The sequence below is a fragment of the Orcinus orca genome, chromosome 21, assembly GCF_937001465.1.
Source record: "Orcinus orca chromosome 21, mOrcOrc1.1, whole genome shotgun sequence".
In the NCBI taxonomy this organism is placed as follows: Eukaryota; Metazoa; Chordata; class Mammalia; order Artiodactyla; family Delphinidae; genus Orcinus; species Orcinus orca.
In genome coordinates, this window is record NC_064579.1 from 6,290,393 (window position 1) to 6,311,810 (window position 21,418).

Genomic DNA, 21,418 nt, shown 5'->3' on the forward strand with positions numbered 1-21,418 from the left:
CAGTTCTTGTAAAACTACTTCTTGTAAAACCATTTCCTTATTTTTCTACCCTGTTGAGTCTGCGCCTCCACCCTGCCCACCCTGAGCCCCGGGCCCGTACCTCCAGGGCTGTTTCCTCATCAGACAGAATTGTTCCCACAAAGGCCCAGAACCGGAGACTTAAATTGGATTTGCCTGTGGCTTTGGGCTCCCCGCGTCCTCCCTCTTTTGTTTTTGATTTATCGTTTTAATCAGTTGTAGTCAATCATTCCCTCTCTGTCTTGCTTCACCATAAACACAACTCTTTGCCAAAAAAATTATAACTGTATTAAATGATTTTATGACAGTAAACTGCAGATTGTACAGTGTAAACACAGGTGTTTCTCATCCCCACACCCTCCAGCTCTGCCCGGACCGGCAGGGGTGCCGTGGAGGAAGGGTGCCTTTGGGGCCACGAGGAAGGAGCTGCCCCTGGGAGTCTGAGGATAGCAGGTCGTGTGGTTCAACCCTTCACTAAAGAGGTCAAGAGACAGATTTCTGGGAGGAGAAGCCATCGGGCTCAGGTCGCACAGATGCCTGACGGCAGAGCCAGGGTGTGATTGAATTCATCAGATGTCTAAGATCCCTTCCAGGACGCTTCTGCTCTCTCCTCTCCTTCCCCAGGTCCATTTTAGGCACATTTCACTGTAGTACAAGTACTCGTGGAGGGAGGGAATGGGATAATGTGAATATTGTAATTTGTCCGAGGCTGTGTGTGTATACATATATACACACCTTGGGTCTTAATGTTTTTGTCCTACAGTTTGGGTAGATGTGGAACGCAAGACCGACAGCAGGGGGGTCTTCCTGCCCCATATCATGGCAGGGAAGTGACGGAGACTTCTGATACTCTTGGGATGGCTGTATCAGGCATTGTTCTGGGGACAGGAATGGGGACACAACAGACACAACAAAGGAGGTTTTTCCCGGGGTGAGGCTCTGGGGAAGCTGACCAGCTCAGCGCCCTGAGCAGTGAGGTGAGCTTTTTCCTGTGCTGGCCTGGTTGCTCTGGAAGGCTTGGGAAGTCTGAGATTCCAAAGCAGCTCATCTGAGAGCCTGCAGGGCACGGGGTTGAGTTTCTTTTGGTTCCAGGTACAGAGGAAGAAAGAGTAAGAAACACTTTGGGGGTAATTTCACCAGGGGAATTACCCCCTATAATTTCCATCCCTAACCATGAAAAAGGCATTTTTCAAACAGGTGATTTATTAGATGGAGGAGAGGATTCCAAAGATAGGGCTATTTGGGATGACCCGTTGATGATGTCGTATCCCCGCTGGGACGTTTCATAGCCTAAGCTTTCTGGCCCTTTGGGAATCAGCACATGTGTGTGCGCAAACACACGTGCAGTATGTGTATAATATATATTCATACATGGTTTAGTCTGAACACTGGCTGTTTCCGCTCCTTCCTGTTTGTTTCTTGGTTTTGGCTCACCTGGGCCCCCGCAGGAAACACATCCAATATTTACCAAGCAGCTCCAAAGATTACATTCGCTTCCCAAAGTTTTTATTCCTCCTTTGTTTGGGTAAGTTTCAGCTCGCAAGAGAAGCTGTTTTTGCTGAGCCTGGCCTGCACAAGAGAGGCAGAAACACAGGCCCATCTGGTGAAGATTGGAACATAAATAGCCCCCTTTAAAAATAAATCTCCGCTTTTAACTCTGTAGATAAAAATATCTGAATGAAGGACAATTCTTAATCTCCACCTTCTCCCCTGCTTGACTCAAGCGTTTCTAAGTGGAGTTTTTTCCCCCTTCTCCTGTTACAGGTTCCATTTTGGCTTTGATTCTAGCGAGTTTACTGACAGATTACTTCATTTTAACTATATGGCTTTTCTGTCTAGTGGGAGGCATATTTCTAAGTATCATATTTATCAAAAGAGCTCTGCAAAACAAGGGCCAGAATTACTCTTTTGATGGTTCCCCCTCTAACTACAACCACAATAAATTTTGTAAGAAAGAATGCTCAACTGGGACCTTTTATGTTAAAGCCGAGAACCGGGGTTCAGACACTGTCACTTTCAAACCTCCATCAGTCGAGCTGTTTCTCCCCCCCTCCTCCCGCCCCCTCCCTGGGCAGAAATCTCACATCTGGTCTCACTTGCACGGCTGGTCCTGGGCTCCCAGGGGCTCCATATTTTTTCCCCTATAACTTTAAATCAGAGGAGCATTTCAGTAAATCACAGGGAACACTTATTTATTGGACATAGTTTTGGGTCTCTTAAAGCATGGAAAATAAATTTAATGGAGCATTCGGAGCATTTCTCCAATCTTTGAGGGATTACTTGGGGAATTTGTCATCTGTGCCAAGCCCAGCAGCTTGATCCAGAGAGATGGGGAGGAAATAATGGGAGAATCTTCTCCGAAGGCCTAGGTGGGTCCTAAGTCACCCCCAAGAAAGACGACTAAGAAGGGGCCCAGTCGCCAGCAAGGTGGATGGGCAACATTGCCGTTTAGTTAAAAAACTATCATTTCAGCTGGAGGGTGACTTTAATCTGAATTACATTTTGTTTTTGTCATCTACTCTTGCTGTGTAACTTATGGACGACCATGGCATGCTTCTTAATCTCAAACACCAAAGGAGGGAGGTGAAGATGGGGGCCAGGGGAAGGAACAAAGGAGGACTGTGAACTCAAAGAGGCAAGGGGGCAGCTCTGGGAGACTCAGGGGCAACCTCAAGGGGCGTGGAAGCGCAGGCCAGCGTGGGACCTGGCTGGAGAGGTGAGAGCCCCAGGCACTCATCTCTCAGACCCGGCAAGAGCCCTACCTAGTGGAGCGGCACATCCCTGGGGCGTGGTGTGTACGTTTCAGGGCTGTGGGGATCAGGTTTGGGAATGGCCCGACCTGGGCAGTTACAGCAAGTCCCTGACATACGAACCTTCAAGCTGCGAACTTTCAAAGATGCAAATGTGCAGTCGCGTGTCCAATCACGTGTTAGTTCACCTGTCCGGTGTACCTTGTCACGTGAGTGCATCCTCTATAAATGGTTGTGCTTTTGTGTATTTCACTATACAGTGCTGTATAGAGTACAGTAGTACAGTACCTTTATTTCAAGCCCAGGAGGTCCGGAAGCAAGTAAAAGCAGTGGTATATAGCCTGTTGTGTTAGGTGGGTACCTAGGCTAACTTTGCTGGACTTAACGAACGCGCTCTCGGAACTGAACTCGTTCGGATGTAGGGGACTTACTGTATTCACAATCAAAAGGCAAGGACTTGACTGTGGAGTCTGACTTTCCCAGGATGGATCAGAACTGATGAATGGGTGGAGGACGGTCTCCCCGGGAGAGGTTGTCACCGGGCTGCGTGGGCAAGTTTCACTCCTGCTGTCCTTGAGCGGGAAATGAGGGTAAATGGGGGTGATGCTTCTCCCCGGAGGGAAGACAGTCAGAGGAGCTGTTTTGGGGCTTTAGGAACACGGAGCCTTGAGTTCAGGGTAGTGGGGACGCTTCTTTAGGAGAGGAAGATGGAAGGTGGGGTGCTGAGGGAATCCCCAGGAGGATGTGCTCCCCTGCACACGGGGGCTACGGGAGGCACAAAGGACTTGTTCGCGAGGGCAGACAGGCTCTGTGTTTGGAGGCAGAGTGGCAATGACATTGTTGTGTCATTATTAGCATTAGCTGCAACGGCAACCATGCCCACAAGCGTTTTGGGTCTTTGCCTTTTGCGTTGTCCTCATCTCAGTCTCTGTTAAGAAGGAAGAAGGCTGGCACTCTTGTTTTTAGGCTCAAATGGGTAAAGTGAGGCATAAAAAGGAACAAAGGTGGGTGGAGATGCTCAGGTCACAGGGGCGGCCCCTTTCCAGCTTTCATGCCCTCAGGCTCCCCCTCCCAACACTGTGGAGAGAATTCTGTTCCAGGTTTTCTTGGCGTTACTCTGACCTCTTGGGGAGAGAGCTTTTCTCTCTAATTTCCCATCCTCAGCTAGGAGTTCTTTCTGTCCCGAGATGGGTTTCCTCTTCGTTGCCTCTTTATTCTTTGCCTTTTTAACCTCGCGGACCAGCCCTGGCCTGGGACCTAGCAGATGGGGCTGGGGGCTGGGAACTTGCACGGAAGGGGTGGCTGCAGGAACGAGGAGGGGTGATGTCCCCACCCTCCCGGCAGGACAGGCTGAGGGGCAAGTGGACCCTGCAGCAGTTGTGAGTCTGTCCAGACTCAAAGTTGAGCACCAGTTGGGATCACAGCCATCTGTGGGATACATTTAGATGGGTCATTAGGCGTGGGTATAAAGTTTAGAAAATTACTGGTCAGCTGGGGTCGAAGCCCTGACCTTCACGTGACTCCCCCTGGCGATGTGCGCACTTTCTCCCTGACTGCTTGAGATCCTCTGTGGCTTCAGCCAGCGTCCAGCCTTGACTCCCCTCCCTTCTCCCCATGTCTAAACGCTTGCCCCTCATGGTCTCGGGAACACACCAGGCTCAAGTTTACCTTTTCTCTTTGGTTTCTGTGGCCCTTCTCTTCCCGTCCATCCATCTGCTCTACACATGCTTTCAGGTCGAGATCAAGTTTTATTTTCTCCTAGTGCATGTCTCCGACCCTTTTACTTTCTCTGACCAGCATGCAGTGGCCACTGCACTCTGCAGCATGAAATTAAATAAGCAACCTAAATGTCCATCAACGGACGAATGGATAAAGAAGATGTGGGGTGGGCTTCCCTGGTGGTGCAGTTGTTGAGAGTCCGCCTGCCGATGCAGGGGACATGGGTTCGTGTCCCGGTCCGGGAAGATCCCACATGCCGTGGAGCGGCTGTGCCTGTGAGCCATGGCCGCTGAGGCTGCGCATCCGGAGCCTGTGCTCCGCAATGGGAGAGGCCACAGCAGTGAGAGGCCCGCGTACTGCAAAAAAAAAAAAAAAAAAAGGATGTGGTATATACACACACACACACACACACACACATACACACACACAGTAGAATATTACTCAGCCGTAAAAAAGAATGAAATAATGCCATTTGCAGCGACATGGATGGACCTAGAGAGTCATACTGAGTGAATTAATTCAGATGGAGAAAGACAAATATCATATGATATCACTTATATGTGGAATCTTAAAAAATGGCCCAAATGAACCTATTTACAAAACAGAAATAGAGTCACAGACGTAGAAAACAAACTTATGATTACCAAGGGGGAAAGGTGGAGGGAGGATTGACATAAACACACTACTATAAATAAAATAAACAACAAAGGCGTACTGTATAGCACAGGGAATGGTACTCAATATTCTGTAATGACCTATATGGGAAAAGAATCTAAAAAAGAGTGGATATATGTCTATGTATAACTGATTCACTTAGCTGTTCACCTGAAACTAACACAATATTGTAAATCAACTATACTCCAACAAAAATCAATTTTAAAAAACAGCTATTGCCTGGGAAATACAGTTTGCTTTTAAGAAATGTTCAAAAAAGATGCTATTTTATTTTTACCCCTGTCGATTCACCATTTCTCTGAACTGTCCCATCTCCTTACTGGAAAACGAGGGGTTTAGACGGATGATCGCTAAGGTCTTTGGCAGTTATAAAATTCTGTTTATAATTATCTTCTCATCTGGACTGTAAACTCCTCAAACACAAGGACAGTATCTTTTTCTTGCACTGACTGCCTCCATTGTCGAGCCCAGTGCTGGGCCCGGAGTGGGTATTCCCTAAGTTCTTTTGTGTCCTTTTCCTACTGGCAATGGAAGGAATGAGGCACGGCTCAGATGCCCTGGAAGCCTGGTCTTGTAGTCTGGCCCGAAGAGAAATTGTTCCATGATTTGTGGAGATGGTGAAAACTGCTGTGACGTCTTAACACTCCATGTGCTCTGTTGCAGGAAATTGACACTGAGGACTCTGCCCAGCACAGGCAGATGTCATTTTAAAGGGGGCCAGCCCCACACCTCCCCACCCCCTGCAGCCTACACGTTTTGTAGCAAAGAAGAAAAAAGTGCTCAGCTTGGTTTGGCTACTTACTACCCACAAGACAGGGGCAAAGCACGTGGCTCGTGTGAGTCTGGGTTGCTCACCCCTGCCGTGGCCACTGCCCTGTGGTGGGAATAAAAAGATGAGACATGTGAAAACATCCTGTCAATTGCGAAGCCAAGAGCGGTAGATGTGAAGTGGCCGAGGAGGCGTGGTGCTCGGTTTACTTAACATGTCATCATAGAAAGTCAAAAACTCAAACAGAAAAAAACACAACCTAAAAGGAAAGAAGCAAAGTGCTCTCTCTCTCCCGCTTTCATTCTGGGACAAAGAACCACTTCTGTTCTCTGGTTAATACTCTCTAGAGACTCCCCCTTTCCCACCCCTGCCAAAAAAAAAAAAAAGAAAAAAGAAATTAAAAGAAAGTCCAGGAGTAAGAGGGAGCAACCTGGTATATTCTGAAAGTTGACTCTGGGAAGAGAGGAAAACGTCAGCAAACAAAAGCTGTCACTCACTGGCAAGCTGCTGCCTCTGGGGAATCATCAGTAGGAAGAAAAACTAAAGCTCTGAACCTTGCCTGGAGCCGGCGCAGAGCTCGCGGCTGAGGCTGGTAGAACAGGACCCTCTGGATGGAACCTTCCTGCTCATTCTTGGGGTTTTAGCAGTTCCGAGGAGTCGCGCTGTTGGTTAAGAGTCTGCCTGCTGCCCCCCGAGTGGGCGCTGCGTCCCATTCTTCAGCATCCCGGCAGCCCTCGTGAACGGGCGTGTATGGTGGGACCAGGCCTCACCGCGGACATCAGTTGGAAACCCACCCACGCCCCTCTTAGCCTGTCTGATGCGCTCATGCCTCTCTTCCCCTTCCCCTGTCCCAACTTCCCCTCTCTTCCCACATCCATCCGCCTTGCCTGTCAATTTCCACCCAACGAATCAGAAGTCAGAGGCCCCTCCACCCCCAAGGCTGGCGACCGGGGCTCCAACCTTCTAGAAACCTGTTTGTGCGCAAACAAAGGCCTCCCCCCCCAACCCCTCTCAACACACCATCACGACTTTCCAAGACGATGATTGAGTTTTTCCCCTGTTCTGCTTGATATTTCTGCCAAAGCAAGAAAAATCCTCGTTGAAGTCTAGCAGGAAATCCAATAAAAATTCTTCAAAAGATGGGCTTGACATTGAAAAACAGCAAAATTATAAAATAGGCCTTAGAAAAGAGAGCAGAGAGTTATTATATCTGGCACCAGGCAAAAGCCCCGAGACCCCGTCCAAATGAGCCATCACAGACTGAAAGCGTTTAGCTTCCCGTTGATTAAATATGGAGAAGGACCCAGGGCTGCCAAGCCTCGGGGATCCAAAGTTTGTTTTCAGTCAGAATGTGTTTTCAGTCAATGGAAAAAATGGTCGGCCTGCGCTGGGCTGTGTAACCGAGAAGCCCCAGGTTTGGGCTGAAATATGGCTGTGAAGCAGAAAACCATGAGGGTAGTTAATCATCCCCCCCAGGCCCCTGTAATTTAACTCAGCGGCTCATTCCGCTTGGTAAGCTCCCCCAGCCTCCTTCCTTTCTTCTTCTCTCAGTTCATTTCGTTCAAGGGGGGATAGATGAGTCCTTCGGAGGCTCATTTGAGGCTATGTTTCAGTTGTGAAAACTCCTCACCCCCAAGGCACACCCCTCCCCCGTCGGGTCCCCACCGCCCACTGCTCTGAACACCCTGGGGGTATAACAACAGAGGGAGGAGACCATTCACATGGACGTCCTTCAGGGAAATCTCTTTGTCCCAGGAGCTCCCTGGAATTGGGGCCTGGAAAAATCTCTTCCTTCCCCACTGCCTTTCCAGGGAAGGCTCTTTTTCAGAGGCGTTTACTGCCATTCTTTTAACAGGGTGATCTTATTCGAGACTTATAGTTTCCTTTTTTTCCTGGGTTCTCATCTGCCGCAGTGCATTCCCTTACAATGAAGAGTACAGGATATTACTCAGCCGTAAGAAAGAGTGAAGTGATGCCATTTGCAGCAACATGGATGGACCTAGAGATGATCATACGAAGTGAAATAAATCAGACAGAGAAAGACAAATATCATATGATATCACTTATGTGTGAAATCTAAAAAAAAAAAACGATGCAGATGAACTTAGTTACGAAACAGAAACAGACTCACAGACAGAAAAGAAACTTGTGGTTACAGAAGGGGAAAGGGGAGGGAAGGGATAAATTAGGAGTTTGGGATTAGCAGATACAAACTACTATATATAAAATAGATAAGCAACAAGGTCCTACTGTATAGCACAGGGAACTCTATTCAATATCTTGTAATAACCTACAATGGAAAAGAATCTGAAAAAGAAGAGATAAATATACGTATATTTATAACTGAATCGCTTTGCTGTACACCTGAAGCTAACACAACGTTGTAAATCAACTACACTTCAATAAAAAAACAAAAAAATTTTAAAAAGTATAGGAAGTCTGCTTTTGGGTATCATTAAGGCCCCATGAATGAGGATCTGAGAGAGAGAGAGAGAGAGAGAGAGAGCGAGTCTTCAGGCTTGTGGAGCTGGACTTTGAGGTAAGCCAAACCTCCTTCCCTGTCAGATGCAAGCACCTATTCTACTTTTCCACTTCAAGTTTTACACCCGTGAGTAGCCTCAAGGGAGCTGTGATGATGGTGCATTTCTGATCCTGGTGCATTTCTTTTTCTTTTTTTGATTTTAAAAAATTTCCATCATTCCTTCTACTTTAAAAAAAAACTATTTTATTTATTTATTCATTCATTTATTTATTTTTACTGAAGTATAGTTGATTTACAATCTTATGCCAATCTCTGCTGTACAGCAAAGTGACTCAGTTATACACATACAGACATTCTTTTTTCATATCCTTTTCCATTAGGGTTTAGCACAGGATATTGAGTATAGTTCCCTTTGCTATAAAGTAGGACCTTGTGGCTTATCCATTCTAAATGTAATAGTTTGCATCTATGACGCTGGTGCATTTCTGATCCTCTTTCTCGCGCTCCCAGGGCCATCACTGGCCCTGTGGCTTTCGTCAGCTTCATCTCTCCAATAACTGCTATTCGCGGAAGCCCTCGCACTGAAATCTGTGTAAGATCGCAGGGCACGGGTCCAGCTGAGGCTTCGTTTGGTCTTCTGGTTGTTTCAAAGTGGTGGTCGACCCAGCCGCAGCCTCATCTCAAAGTCCAGCCTGTTTGATACCTTTCGGCCGGGCGCCCAAATTCAGTAACAGGAAGTCACTCCTGCCAAATATTTTTTGAGAACTAGGCAAATAAACTCAAGACAATGAATAAATAAATGGTTTGAAAATGGTGATATGGGAAATACTCAGTGGTTTAATGGAAACAGATTCTTTTGTGAGGACAGCAAGTCTCGGGTGACTCGGCTGTGGAAGACGTGAGCTCAGCCAGCAAATCCCTGGATGACCAAGGGAAGGAGCAAGGAGACAGGTCCATGGGGTTAGGTTGTCCCAGAGAGCAGCCCAAGAAGTTCTGGGTAGGGAGAAGTTTAAGTAAAAAGCCATGGATAGAATGTGGCCTGTGTGTGTGTGTGTGTGTGTGTGTGTGTGTGACCATTCCAGGGATGGAGACCAAGGAGGTTGGTTATATTGTAAGAAGAAGGAGGACAGAACAGAGTCACATTTGTCCTCGTGTCCAGTCCCCTACTTTCACATTCATATAATTCTCCTCCTCTCCAAGGTCATCACTTACTGAGTAATTACAACAGGCCAGCCTTGGGCCAAAAGCCTTATATGTTATCTCAGGCTGTCCTTCCACCAGCTCCCTGGGCTATGTCTTATCTTCACAATAAGGGATCTGAGATTCGGACCCTGGGAGAGCAAAAAGCATGAAAGTGGCAGAGTCGGGATTTGAACCCAGGTCTGTCTAGCTTCTCGCCCTGACCCTGCAAAGGCAGTCTACAGGGCAGGCTGTTGGAGATGGTGATTTGGGGGGCCCAGGCGTTTCGACAGAACCCAGTGAGGTCCACTTCAAAGATTCCACTTCACAAGGGGAAGAAAACCAGCAGACCGGTCAGGTCTGCATTTCAAAAGCCATGCAGGCTGCAGAGGGCCTCATGGGCGGCAGCAAGCCCAGGTTGGAAGGGTCAGTGGCAGGTCACTGTCACCATCAATCACCCGCAAGCCTTTTGTCTGTAGAGGTGAGCGGGAAGCAGAGTGGGTGAGCCAAGAGAATTTAAGGAACTCTGCTGGTGGCAGGAGACAGGAAGTGGCATTTAGAATTTTAAGGGGAATCTTCATGGTTTGGGGGAGAAAATCTGTTCTGGGTTCTGGAGCCGTGCCGATAAAGGGCATTCCAAGAACAAGTGAGCTCATCCTGATGTTGAGTCAGCTGCAAGTCTAGCCATCCATTTACAGACCTACCCATCCATTTCCGAAAGCCTCCTTGACCCACGTCGCCACAGTTCTAGAAGTTACCAAGAAGCCCAGTATTATACTTGCATTCAGAGAAACTTACAGCTGGGAAAAATATCTACATGAAACATACTATATATTACGCAGCTATACGTAGTAAATATATACACAGAGGCCGACCTCATTTGGTTGCACTTCATTTTATTGTGCTTTGCAGATACTGTTTTTTTTTACAGTTTGAAGGTTTGTGGCAACCCTGCATCAGGCGAGTCTATTGGTGCCACTTTTCCAATGGCCTCACTTTGTGTCTTGGTGTCACATTTTGGTAATTCTTGCCATATTTCAAACTTTTTCATCATCATTACGTTTGAGTGATCTTTGATGTTGCCACTGTGACTCACTAAAGGCTCAGAGGATGGGTAGTGTTTTTTAGGAATCAAGTATTTTAAAATTAAGGGATGTGCCTTGTTTTCTTAGACATAATGCTATTGACACTTAACAGACTACAGTATAGCGTAATCACGGCTTTTATATGCACTGGGACACCAAAAATTTGTGACTCAGTTTATTGGGATATTTGCTTTATTGCGCTGGAATGGAACCCGCGGAATCCCCGAGGTCTGTCTGTGTATGTATGCAGGCATGGTTTTAAGTATGTGCATGTGTTAGAGGGCATCCTAACCGTGGCTGGCTGAGGTCGGAGCTCCTGTTACACCCACTTTTCATAAGAGACCGAGGCACAGGAAGTCAAGTAGCTTGCCCACGTGGCCAGTGAGAGGTGGGCCAGGATGCAACCCCAGGCTGCCAGGATCCACGGGTGGCTCCCAGACAGAGTGGTCCAGTGTCCACGGCAGGGGGCTGGTGATCCCTTCAAGGGCGGAATGAGGAGCCGTGTGAGCAGGTGTGACTCAGACACGTGGCCTGTGGGAGGTCAGGGAGGGCGGGCAGGGCCCTGTGGGCAGGAAGCTCCGGGGAGAGGGTGGACTTGGCGGGTTGTAGGATGGGGCCTTCAGGAGCAGAGGCCTGGCCAGGCCTGATCCTGGGATTTGCTGGGAAGAGGGTAAGTTGACTGAAGATCAGGGTGGTCATCAGGGGGCAGTTAAGAGTACCGGATGGTGGGCAGGCTGTGGGCAGGTGGTCTCGAATGCCCGGTAAAGACTCTGGCCTGTTTCCTCCGAGGAGGTGGTGTTCCCCAGGGGCATTTGGAGCTTTCAGCTGGCCCAGCATAAAGGACAAGGTCCAGGGAGACCTAGATTCCAGGCCTGGCTGTGCCTCTAGGGGTCTTTACTGCAGGTCACTCAGATGAGTTACCATCTGTCTGCATTCCAGCAATCTCATTTTTTAAGTAAAAGGCTTAGGCTAGATGCATCCCTCTGGCTATAGTCTGTGGTGAACCCAGATGAATCTAGCAGGGCTTTGGAAGAGGATTGGTGGCAGGGCTTGAGGGGCGGGCGGAGGGGGGAAGAAACTGGAGGCGGATGGAAAACTTGGAATCAGAAGATGCAGAATGGGGAGGTTATCTTAGAGACCTCCTCCCCGCTCTGTTTTACAAGTGGGGAAACCAAGGCACAGGAAGGTAAGTGGTTCCCAAGCCAGGCAGCTCCTTCCTGTGGAGCCGAGGAGGCCCTCCAGCCTCTGCCCCTTACTTAGTCTCCTTTCCCTTTGGGTGGGAGCTGCGGGGGACATTGGCTTGGAGCACGGGTGAGGGGGGAAGGGCAGGGAGGCTCAGCCTGGGGGTGCTGCCCCCCTTCATTCCTGGCCCATTTGGTCAGCACCGGCTGGGCAGCCATCCCCAAAGAGGTCCAGCTCAACAGAGCTCCCGAGGCCCGGGTTCCAGTCGTTGCTCCGTGTGGCAAGGCCCTGACTCTTTGGGGAAACCTTTAGACTATCATCTGTCAGATGGTCAGTTCAGGCTGTGAGCTGAGGCCATCGTGTCACGATGCAGGGGCATGTGAAGGGCCAGTGTGGAAGCCGCCCTCCCCCTGCCCTCCCCCCAGGCCTTGGCGCCCCTCTGCTGCTCTGGGCCTGGGAGCTGCTGCAGGGCGGGGGAGGGGGGGTGCTGAGGCTGTGGGAGTCTGCACTGAGCCTCTGACACTTGAGTGAACCTCCCTGCTCCATGTCAAAGGAGTCTGGTAAAAGTTAACAGGCCTCCCTGCCTCGAGCAGATCAGAGGGACTCTGGGGGTCAGGGAGAGGTCGCTGAAACTGATGGCAGTCCCTGGAGCTGACCCCTGTCTATAGGCCTATCCTGCCCCCTCCCCTAATGCAGAACCCAGGGCTCCTTCCAGGGTGGCTGGCCCAAGCCCTCATTTGTCTAAAGGCCCCTTGGAAGATGTCCTGGGCCTTCCTTATAGGGGCCTTCTCTCTGTGGCCCTGCACCTCCCCTAGCCCTGGGCCCAAGTGTGTGTGTGGAAGGGAGAAGGTATGGGGGAGGGGCAGCAGGATGGTCTGTGGATGAGATGCCAGACTGATCTGGGCCTGGGCTGGGCCTGGCCAGGTGTGACCCTGGTCCCTGACCCCTAGTGGCCCAGAGGGGGAGGAGGGAGGATTGGGGGGTGGGGAGAGGCTGTTGGCTAACATTTACCAGGACCTTTGAAGATGTAAATGCTTCCCCAGGCCCTGCTGGGATGGATGGGGTCAGAGTTCACAGGCATGGTCGCCTGCTTCTCCAAGTGAGCTGGAAATCTTGCAGACAGATGGGTTAGGGTCCCATGTGAAGGGACCTTCCCCAGGGCATTTGCTCCTTCTGGGGCTCTCTTGGACCTGGCCCAGGGACTTGGAGGCCTCGGGAGGGGCTGATGGGAGCTGTCTTTTTCAAATACTCACATTTCTCTTGGGTATGTTTTCTGGGTATATTTGGCTCCACTGAGATCAATCACTGGAAGATCTGGGAGAGAGAGCCTCATCTCCTGCCTCTTCCTGTCCTTTTTATTCTGCGAATACTAGATTGCTTGGCGTTTCCTGTTCACACCATGCTCTTTCACGCCTGGTAGCCCCCTGTGCTAGCTGCTCTGCAGGCATTCCCTTCCCCACCTTCCTTCTCAGGATGGCTAACTCCTATTCACCATTCTGTATCGCCTCCTCCAGGGAGGCTTCCTGGAGTGGAATCTGCCCCTCTGCTTGGTTCTCCTGTAGCACTGAATCAACTAATATTTATGCAATATGTACCGGGTCCTGTTCTATCGGGAATGCATCAATGCGTAAAACAGACCCAAATCCTTCCCTCAGGGAACTTACATTCTTGAGGGTAATAACAGGGAAAAACGACATTACCCTTTTTTTTTTTTTTTTTTTTTTTTTTTGCGGTACGCGGGCCTCTCACTGTTGTGGTCTCTCCCGTCGCGGAGCACAGGCTCCGGACGCGCAGGCTCAGTGGCCATGGCTCACGGGTCTAGCCGCTCTGCAGCATGTGGGATCTTCCCGGACCGGGGCACGAACCCGTGTCCCCTGCATCGGCAGGCAGACTCTCAACTACTGCGCCACCAGGGAAGCCCCGACCTTACCCTATTTTAAACGCTTTACAGGTACTAACAGATTTAACCCTCAGAACATCCCTATGAGTTAGGTCAATTATCCACATTTTACATGTGAGATTACACAACTGATAAGGGGCATATTTAAATTAAATTTAATTTAATTTAATCCTGACAACAGCCCTATGAGATAGATGTGATTTTCTTCATTTGCCAGATGAGGAAACCAAGACTTAGAGGGGTTAAGTACTTGGTCCAGGGTCATTTTACCAGTAAGTAGCGTCCCAAGCAGGATGAGTCTAAGCCTGGGAAGGACCATATTGCCTCCCTATCACAACAGGACCCTGTTTCTGTATTGAAGCCATTTCTCTTTGGATTAAATGGTCTGCTCATCTTCTCCATCATCCTGGGAACTCCCCCAAGGCAGCAACCTCGGCTCATTATCTGTCTCCTTTGAACTCGCATTGTGTTGGGTGCTTAATTGGCTTCTAACAAATACTTATCTATGGGTTGACAGCTGTATGTGGGCAGAGATGAGCATAAAGCAGCTAGTATTTACTGCACATACTCTGTGTTGGGCTGTGCGATGATCTTTGCTAAGCATGAGCTCTCCTGGTCCTTACAGAGTTCTAGGAATTATGTCATTACTCACAGGCTGGTAGCTAGGAGTGCTCAAGGTGGGACTTGAGTCACAGGTTTCTCTGACTTCAAAACTCCTTGTCCTTTCCTCAATGCCACGGGAGGCTGATCAAAGGAAAGGTGGCTCAAGCCTCCTGGCTCTTGCGTTTCTGTCCCCACCTGGCTGGGAGGCCTTAGGGATGGAATTGGGGTGGGCCTTCAATGCTAAGGGTAGCATCCTCCCTAGGCTGCAAGGCAGCTGGAGAAGTTGAGGCTTCGGTTCCAAGATTATTCTCACCTGATAAGATGTTTGAAGTTGTTGAAGGGAGTGACTGGGCACATTGAAGGTGTTCAGTGAATTCTTACTGATCGTTGTGGGTTCGTTCCCCGTTCCAGAGAGACAGCCGGATTCAGACTGAAACAGCGGACACTTTGGGCATTTTGACTTGGGAAGAGGAGGATTATAGCAGAATAGACTTCAGGCCTTAGGTCTGGAGCAGAAACGGGAGCGTTCCTGCTGTATGTATGTTTTGTTCCTTTGTTCTGACATCTGTTTTTGTTTTTTTATTTTTTGCTTTCCCAGTTAGGAGGGGAGAACAGCACCGAATCTTCTGATTCATCTGCCCACAGGGCTCAGCAGACTGGCCGACTGGAGGTATGTACGGGGAGAGGAGGTCACAAGAGATGGATTTGGGGTCACAACAGCTGAGCAGGGGACCAGCGCCTGCGTCTCGGGACCCCCAGGTTTTCACTCTTGCCGTCAGGTCTCATTTGCCTCTACAACCCCCCTCTCCCACCGTCGATGGGCTTGTTGGATCCGTACCCCTCCCCCCTTTGGCTAATGCCCTATTTTGCTTGACTAACAGTCAAAATGCAGGACTGCACCCAAACGAACTAAGCTCACTTAAATCACTGGCAGGTAATTTGATAGATGTTGGCCGGCGCCCGCTTTGGGAATTAAGTAAAGCCTGAGCCGCGGAGACAGTGGGAAACAACCTTGTGTAACTGGTAAGCAGGCGGCCTCATTTCACCCGGAGACAGCCCAGGCCCCAGCTCCACAGCTCAGACTGGAAGGCTGGAGTGGGCCAGGTGGACGGTTGACGTTTCTCTCTCAGCCTCTTCCTCCCTCGGTCCTGGCTCTGACTCCCCTGGGGTTGGGAACCTGACTCTTGAGGATATGCAACGTTGTCCCCACCAGCCGAGGTCTCATTTCCTGGAGCTCACCTGGGGAAGACCCAGCAAATGATGTCGTTGGCTAAGCTCACTTGTTTGCTGAGCTAACTCAGACGGGACAAGGGTTTTTCCGCAGATGGGCGTGGTGTTGTACAGATGGGTGTTTTATGGACCGAGCTCAGAAACTGACAGCTTGTGGAAGGCAGCTCCCATCTGCAAAGAGGCCAGTTGCAAGGGAGAAACTTCTAGGTCCTTTCATCACGGTGAGGATCGTTCGTTCGTGCGCTAACTTCAGATAAGCAGAACAAACAAGCCTCGGCCCAAGTGGGAACTGGTTCTGCCCCCTCTCTTTGCTTTTCTAAGTCATCAAAGCCAAGTTCCTAAAGCCTGACTGTCTCACGGTCCTTTCTGATGGTTTCATTGTTTTGTTTATTGTGCTTATGACAAGTGCTAACAGACCGCTTTCAAAGTGTGTTGATATTTCGGTTGTTTTTGAATGGCCCTTCTGTTTTCCTGCATCTGGACAGCATTAGAGCCTGGCCCCAGGGAGCCACTGGGTTCCTATAAAAGTGTACCAGGTCCCCTTTTGCAGAAAACACCAGCCATGGCAAGATCAGACTCCCCATCTGGGCAGGAACAAACACCAAAACCTAGAGCAGAATTAGGAGACAATATTCAGCAGCTGCGGAAGACAGGCCCGGGCTGGGAAGGGGCCAGCAGGCATTGCTAGCTGGATTGTGGGTGTTCCTTCTGCCCGTGGACATACTGTGATCTTCCCATGGGAGGACGTTCCCTAGCAGAGGGCCTGGCACTGGGCGATGCCGCTAAACGCTGGTCATCAACAGGTTCACTCTCTGTCTTCTTCTCCAGGCTGCCTGGTCAACACCAGCAGCGGGTCCAAATAAGGGGGTTCCCGGAGATGGGACAAAGAGCAAGAGCTGGAAGATGAAGAAGATCATGGGGTCTGGGAGGACCAGAAGAGGCAGGGCAGCGTGCCCTGCAGCTCCGACCCTCTTCCCTCTACAGCTTTCTTCGGGGATCTTCGGTTTTCACGCCCTTTCCCTTCCTACTTCTCCTGCTCCGTCCCCATCCCCAGGCCCTGCCACATGCTACACTACAGCTAGCTTCCTCCAGTGTGAGAGAATCTCGGTGCACAGACCAGGCTCAGAGGAAGGGAGTGACGTGCACAGTCTCGCTTTATAAATTCGGCACAAACTGGATTTTGTTTCTTCAAGGCCGTCTGTGTTTTCCTCCTTTCCAGCGGGCTGAGGTTTTCTTTAGCCCACATGCTTTATCGGCTTGTACACGGTTCTCTCTTGTTTGGTTTCAAGAGTGGCAGAGTCCCTTTCTGACTGCGCCCCAGGTAGCTGTGTGGCTTGGTTTGCGAAGTCCCTGGAACTTGAGTTCAGAGTCAAATGGATTAAGATTGAGTGGGTGACAGGGAGCTTTGGTTCCTCGGAGCTGCAGTTAGAGGGGACCCAGGCAGGCCAGATGGGGGAAAACGTGTGCTCTACCGTTGGTTCTCTGACGGAACCACGTGAGGCTCATAGACCTACAGTCAGTGTGTTCATGCATATGGACACGTTGGGTGGGTGGATGGGGGCTGCATGATGACTGGTCTCCATCCACCAGGCCTCAAAGTTCTTGACATCTTTATGGCCACACTCCATGGCATTTCCTTCTAGACACACACTGTCTTGTCAAAAATTCCCATTTAAGCTGCCTCTCCTGTCCTGGATCTTTTTCCTTAAATTTTTAACCTCCGGAGAAATGTATATGTCACTGCACTTACTTTAGCTGATCTGGGATGCCCGATGGAGCGCTCAGTGGTACCATTTTGTTTCTCTAGGACCGGAATTGCATTGGCTCTTGGATCTGACAAGGAGACAAAGAGAGGCTCTGGGTCCAGGGCCCAGCACGTGGTGACGGGCTGGGCCGATTGGCCTCTGAGAAGCTGAACACGCCTGCCACAAAGGCATGAACATTCTATAAGAGGGATACTTCCTGTTTTCCCTCTTATAGAAAACAGTGGGGTTTTCTGGGTAGGCTTGGTAGAGAGCAGTGGTCTTCTGTCTAACACCTCGTGTGTGTGAGTGTGAGTGTGTGAATACTTGTCATATTGAAAAATGTCAAACTTTACATAGCAGTTTCTTTTCTCACCAGGGTCTCTGCTTGTGTGAAACTTTCATTTTATAGCTTTGGCTGTTAATTCGTCACAGGCACCACCATCAATAAATATTTATTGGGCTTTCATTGGGCTCAGCGTGTTGAAATAAGAACTATATATTTGACTCAAGAGGAGTCAATAGCAGATGGGGCTAGATTTGGGGAGGGGGGCCGGGAGAAACAATCATTGCCGTCACTTCCAGCCCTGAGATTTGGTGACTTTATAACTAAAGTGATGGGGTCCACTTGACACCCATTAGGCTGTCAGCTACGAGACGCACGGGCCATCATGAAGTCACTGTCAGAAAAACCACCCAATGCTGGCGATACACATCTTCAAGCCTCATGTCCATTTTGGGATTCAGGGCTGCAAAGGGATGAAATGAGTCTTCTTGGCTTTTCCCATAGTGCCCGTAAAAACAAATATAGTTACCCTTGGACAACTCCTAGTTTAGGTCACTGACCCTCCGCACAGTCGAAAATCCACGTATATCTTATAGTCAGCCTGCCGTGTCCGTGGTACCTTCATTTTCGCAGTTCCGTATCTGCAGATTCAACCAAGCACAGGTCATGTGGCACTGTAGTATTTACTACTGAAAAAAATACGTGTGTAGGTGGACCCACACAGTACAAACCCCTGTTGTTGAAGGGTCCACTGTATTTGCTGATGGAGTGATGGTTGCCGTTTGATTTTGGAGTTTAAGAGGTGCATTGACCTCAGGGAAGATTGTAGCCTGTTGATGCTTTGGCAGGAGAGGAGCCAGTCTACTTTTTTGCAAGTGTATCTGTGGCAGCCTGAGGGGGTCGGTCCCCACTTGGTGGGAATCCCGGAGCGGTGTGGGCTGGGAGGCAGGGCTGGGTGCCTCTCCTGGAGCCCTAGTTAATCAGACAGGAAACAGCTGGCCTGCCACGGCAGTGACTCAGGCCTCCTGGGGGGGTTTCTTCAACATTACGGAGATGAACATGGCTCTGTGAATTCCCTTTGGACCTGGGCCTCCTGCTAACTGCCTCCATATTTATGGGAAGATGGGCAGACCATGGAGCGAGGCCCTGGAGTGGAGTCTGTGCTCAGGAGAGTGGCCCTGGCCCTAGTGGGAGTTGTGAAAAGGTAGAGCTGAGCCCTACGGGGTCAAGACATTCTTGCTGTGAGGTGGGCAACCTATTATTACTATTACTACTACAGTTTCTGAGTCCAAGCTTGTACTGCTCACCACATGACAGGCCAATAAATCGATAGACAAGTTGTTGGGCAAGAAATAGTGACTTTATTTGGAAAGCCAGCAGACTGGGAAGATGGGGACTGGTCTCCCAAAGAACCATCTCACATGAGTTAGAATTCAGGTTTCTTTTATACTAAAAGGGAAGGGGTCCCATTTGTTTATTTTTGTTTTATTTTCATTACTCTAGGAGGTGGGTCAAAAAAGATCTTGCTGTGGTTTATGTCAAAGAGTGTTTTTCCTGTGTTTTCCTCTAAGAGTCTTATAGTGTCCGGTCTTACATTTAGGTCTTCAATCCATTTTGAATTTATTTTTGTGTATGGTGTCAGGGAGTGTTCTAATTTCATTCTTTTACATGTAGCTGTCCAGTTTTCCCAGCAGCACTTATTGAAGAGGCTGTCTTTTCTCCATTGTATGTTCTTGCCTCCTTTGTCATAAACTAGGTGACCATAGGTGCATGGGTTTATCTCTGGGGTTTCTATCCTGTACCATTGATCTGTATTTCTGTTTTTGTGCCAGTACCATACTCTCTTGATTGCTATAGCTTTGTAGTATAGTTTGAAGATGGGGAGCCTGATTCCTCCAGCTCCATTTTTCTTTCTCAAGATTGCCTTGGCTATTCAGGGTCTTGTGTTTCCATACAAATTGTAAAATTTTTTGTTCTAATTCTGTGAAGAATGCCATTGGTAGTTTGATGGGGACTGCATTGAATCTGTAGATTGCTTTGGGTAGTACAGCAGAAACTAACACAGCATTGTAAAGCAATTATACTCCAATAAAAAAAATAAAAGGGAAGGGGGTGTGGCTGGTTGTTACAAACTTTTTGGTGTAGGAATCGTTTGTTCTTGCAGCTGTCCACGTAGGTCTGGTCACAGTGTTCCTGTAAACCTCCAACAAGACAAAGGTTATTGTCTGGCCCGCAACTTTTAATCTCTATATGAATGGAAAAGTGTTATACTGTACCTTTAAAGGTCAGGGCCTTGAGAATGGGCTACCCTGTATATTTCATGCTATAGGCAACATTCTTTTATAAAACGTGCAGAGTCAGCATGACTCAGCACAGGCAAGGGAGCACAAGGGTTAGAGCTAAAGGAATAGATCCAATATGGAGTCAGGCTTGTTCTTCTGTTACATTACTATTCCCTTGGTCCAAAAGAGAAGCTGAAACAGAAACCCGGAGTGGTTTTGTGCCCAAGGTATCACTATCAGAACAGGATCCTAGAGTCAGGGTAAACAGGAGACGAGGAGTCCAGATTGGCTGTCTTTCGGTTCAGATTCTCCACTGCCCCGGGCGGTGGGGTGGGCAGCGGGTGGGCAGTCGAGCAGAGCTGAACATTGTAAAAGATGGTGTTCAGTGTCTCACAAGCTGCTTTTCCCTTGAGGTTAAATTGGTGGTATTAGGGCTAAAGACAGCTGATAGAGAAGCAAGGAACTGGGGAGTGTTGTCTGGCTCCACATTTACTGCTAGGTTAACTGTGGAGTTACCTTACCTCTCCAAGCCTCAGTTTCCCTATCTGTGAAGTGAACGTATTGGTACCTACCTCATAGGGTTGTGGGCAGCAGCAAATGAAAGAATACATATGAGATTTGCATCATGCCTGAAAGACAAGTTAGCGATTCATAATTCTTAGGTGCCATTATAGGAAGGCAGTCTAGTGGTTAAGGGTGCAGGCTCGGAGACTGACTGCCTGAGCCCAGAGAGGTGAAGTGACTGTCCAGGTCACACAGCGGGTAAGGACAGTCATGGTGAATTCCCCAGTTGAGTACTCTTTCCAGATCTCTGACCCTTTGAGCAGGGGACCAGGATGGGGTTCTCCAGGCACCAGCGCTGGTCACAGGGGTTGCCTATCTCGGGAGCTGGGGTGATGTGACTTCCCGGTCTCCCCGGACAGCAACCGGGGGAGGGGCAAAGCCCTGGCGGGAGTCCAGGGGACTCCTTGTCTCCGTCCCGAGGCGGCTCGGGGCTAGCCTGAGCAGCTGCCTGTCTACCGACAATCCCGGGGGGCAGCTGCTTCCCGGTAGAGTGGAAGCCACGGGGCCCAGGCAGGGTGCAGGTGCCCCCGGCGCCCCGGGGATCCTGGCGTGGCTTTCTGTCAAGCCTCTGTTGTTGCCTGGTTCCTCCATAAAGCCATTATGTACTGGGAGAATTAATCATGCCGTTAGGTAAGCATTGTGGTACTTTTATGGCAGCTTTGAAGCTAATCTGTCACTAATGCCTGCTGGATTATCATGATTTCTTGCAGTTATGATTCATTAACTCGAGGCCTAATAGTAATTCTATTAAACATCTTCCATCACCGTTTGCCCCAACATGTCCCCACTCTCCATTCTATTGTGCTGCTGCAGTGGCACCATTGGCAACCTGTGTGGTCTCCAGAGAGGGGCCCTGAGGAGATGGTCAGGTCCCCCAGGCAGCTAGCAACTGCCTGACGGTGTGTCCGTCCCCGGCCCGAGCCCAGAGTACGTCTTCTCCTCCCCATCCAGC

The 21,418-nt window shown here is 49.4% G+C and overlaps 1 long non-coding RNA gene across 2 annotated transcripts in view; it reads left to right on the forward strand.

Moving 5' to 3' along the window:
* LOC117198437 (uncharacterized) overlaps nucleotides 1-21,418 on the forward strand; it is an 80,249-nt gene that overhangs the window by 42,406 nt on the left and 16,425 nt on the right. For both annotated transcript variants that reach the window (XR_007474686.1, XR_004479607.2), the window contains one exon: nucleotides 14,961-15,032. This is a non-coding gene — a long non-coding RNA (uncharacterized LOC117198437). The remainder of the gene's footprint in view (nucleotides 1-14,960; nucleotides 15,033-21,418) is intronic.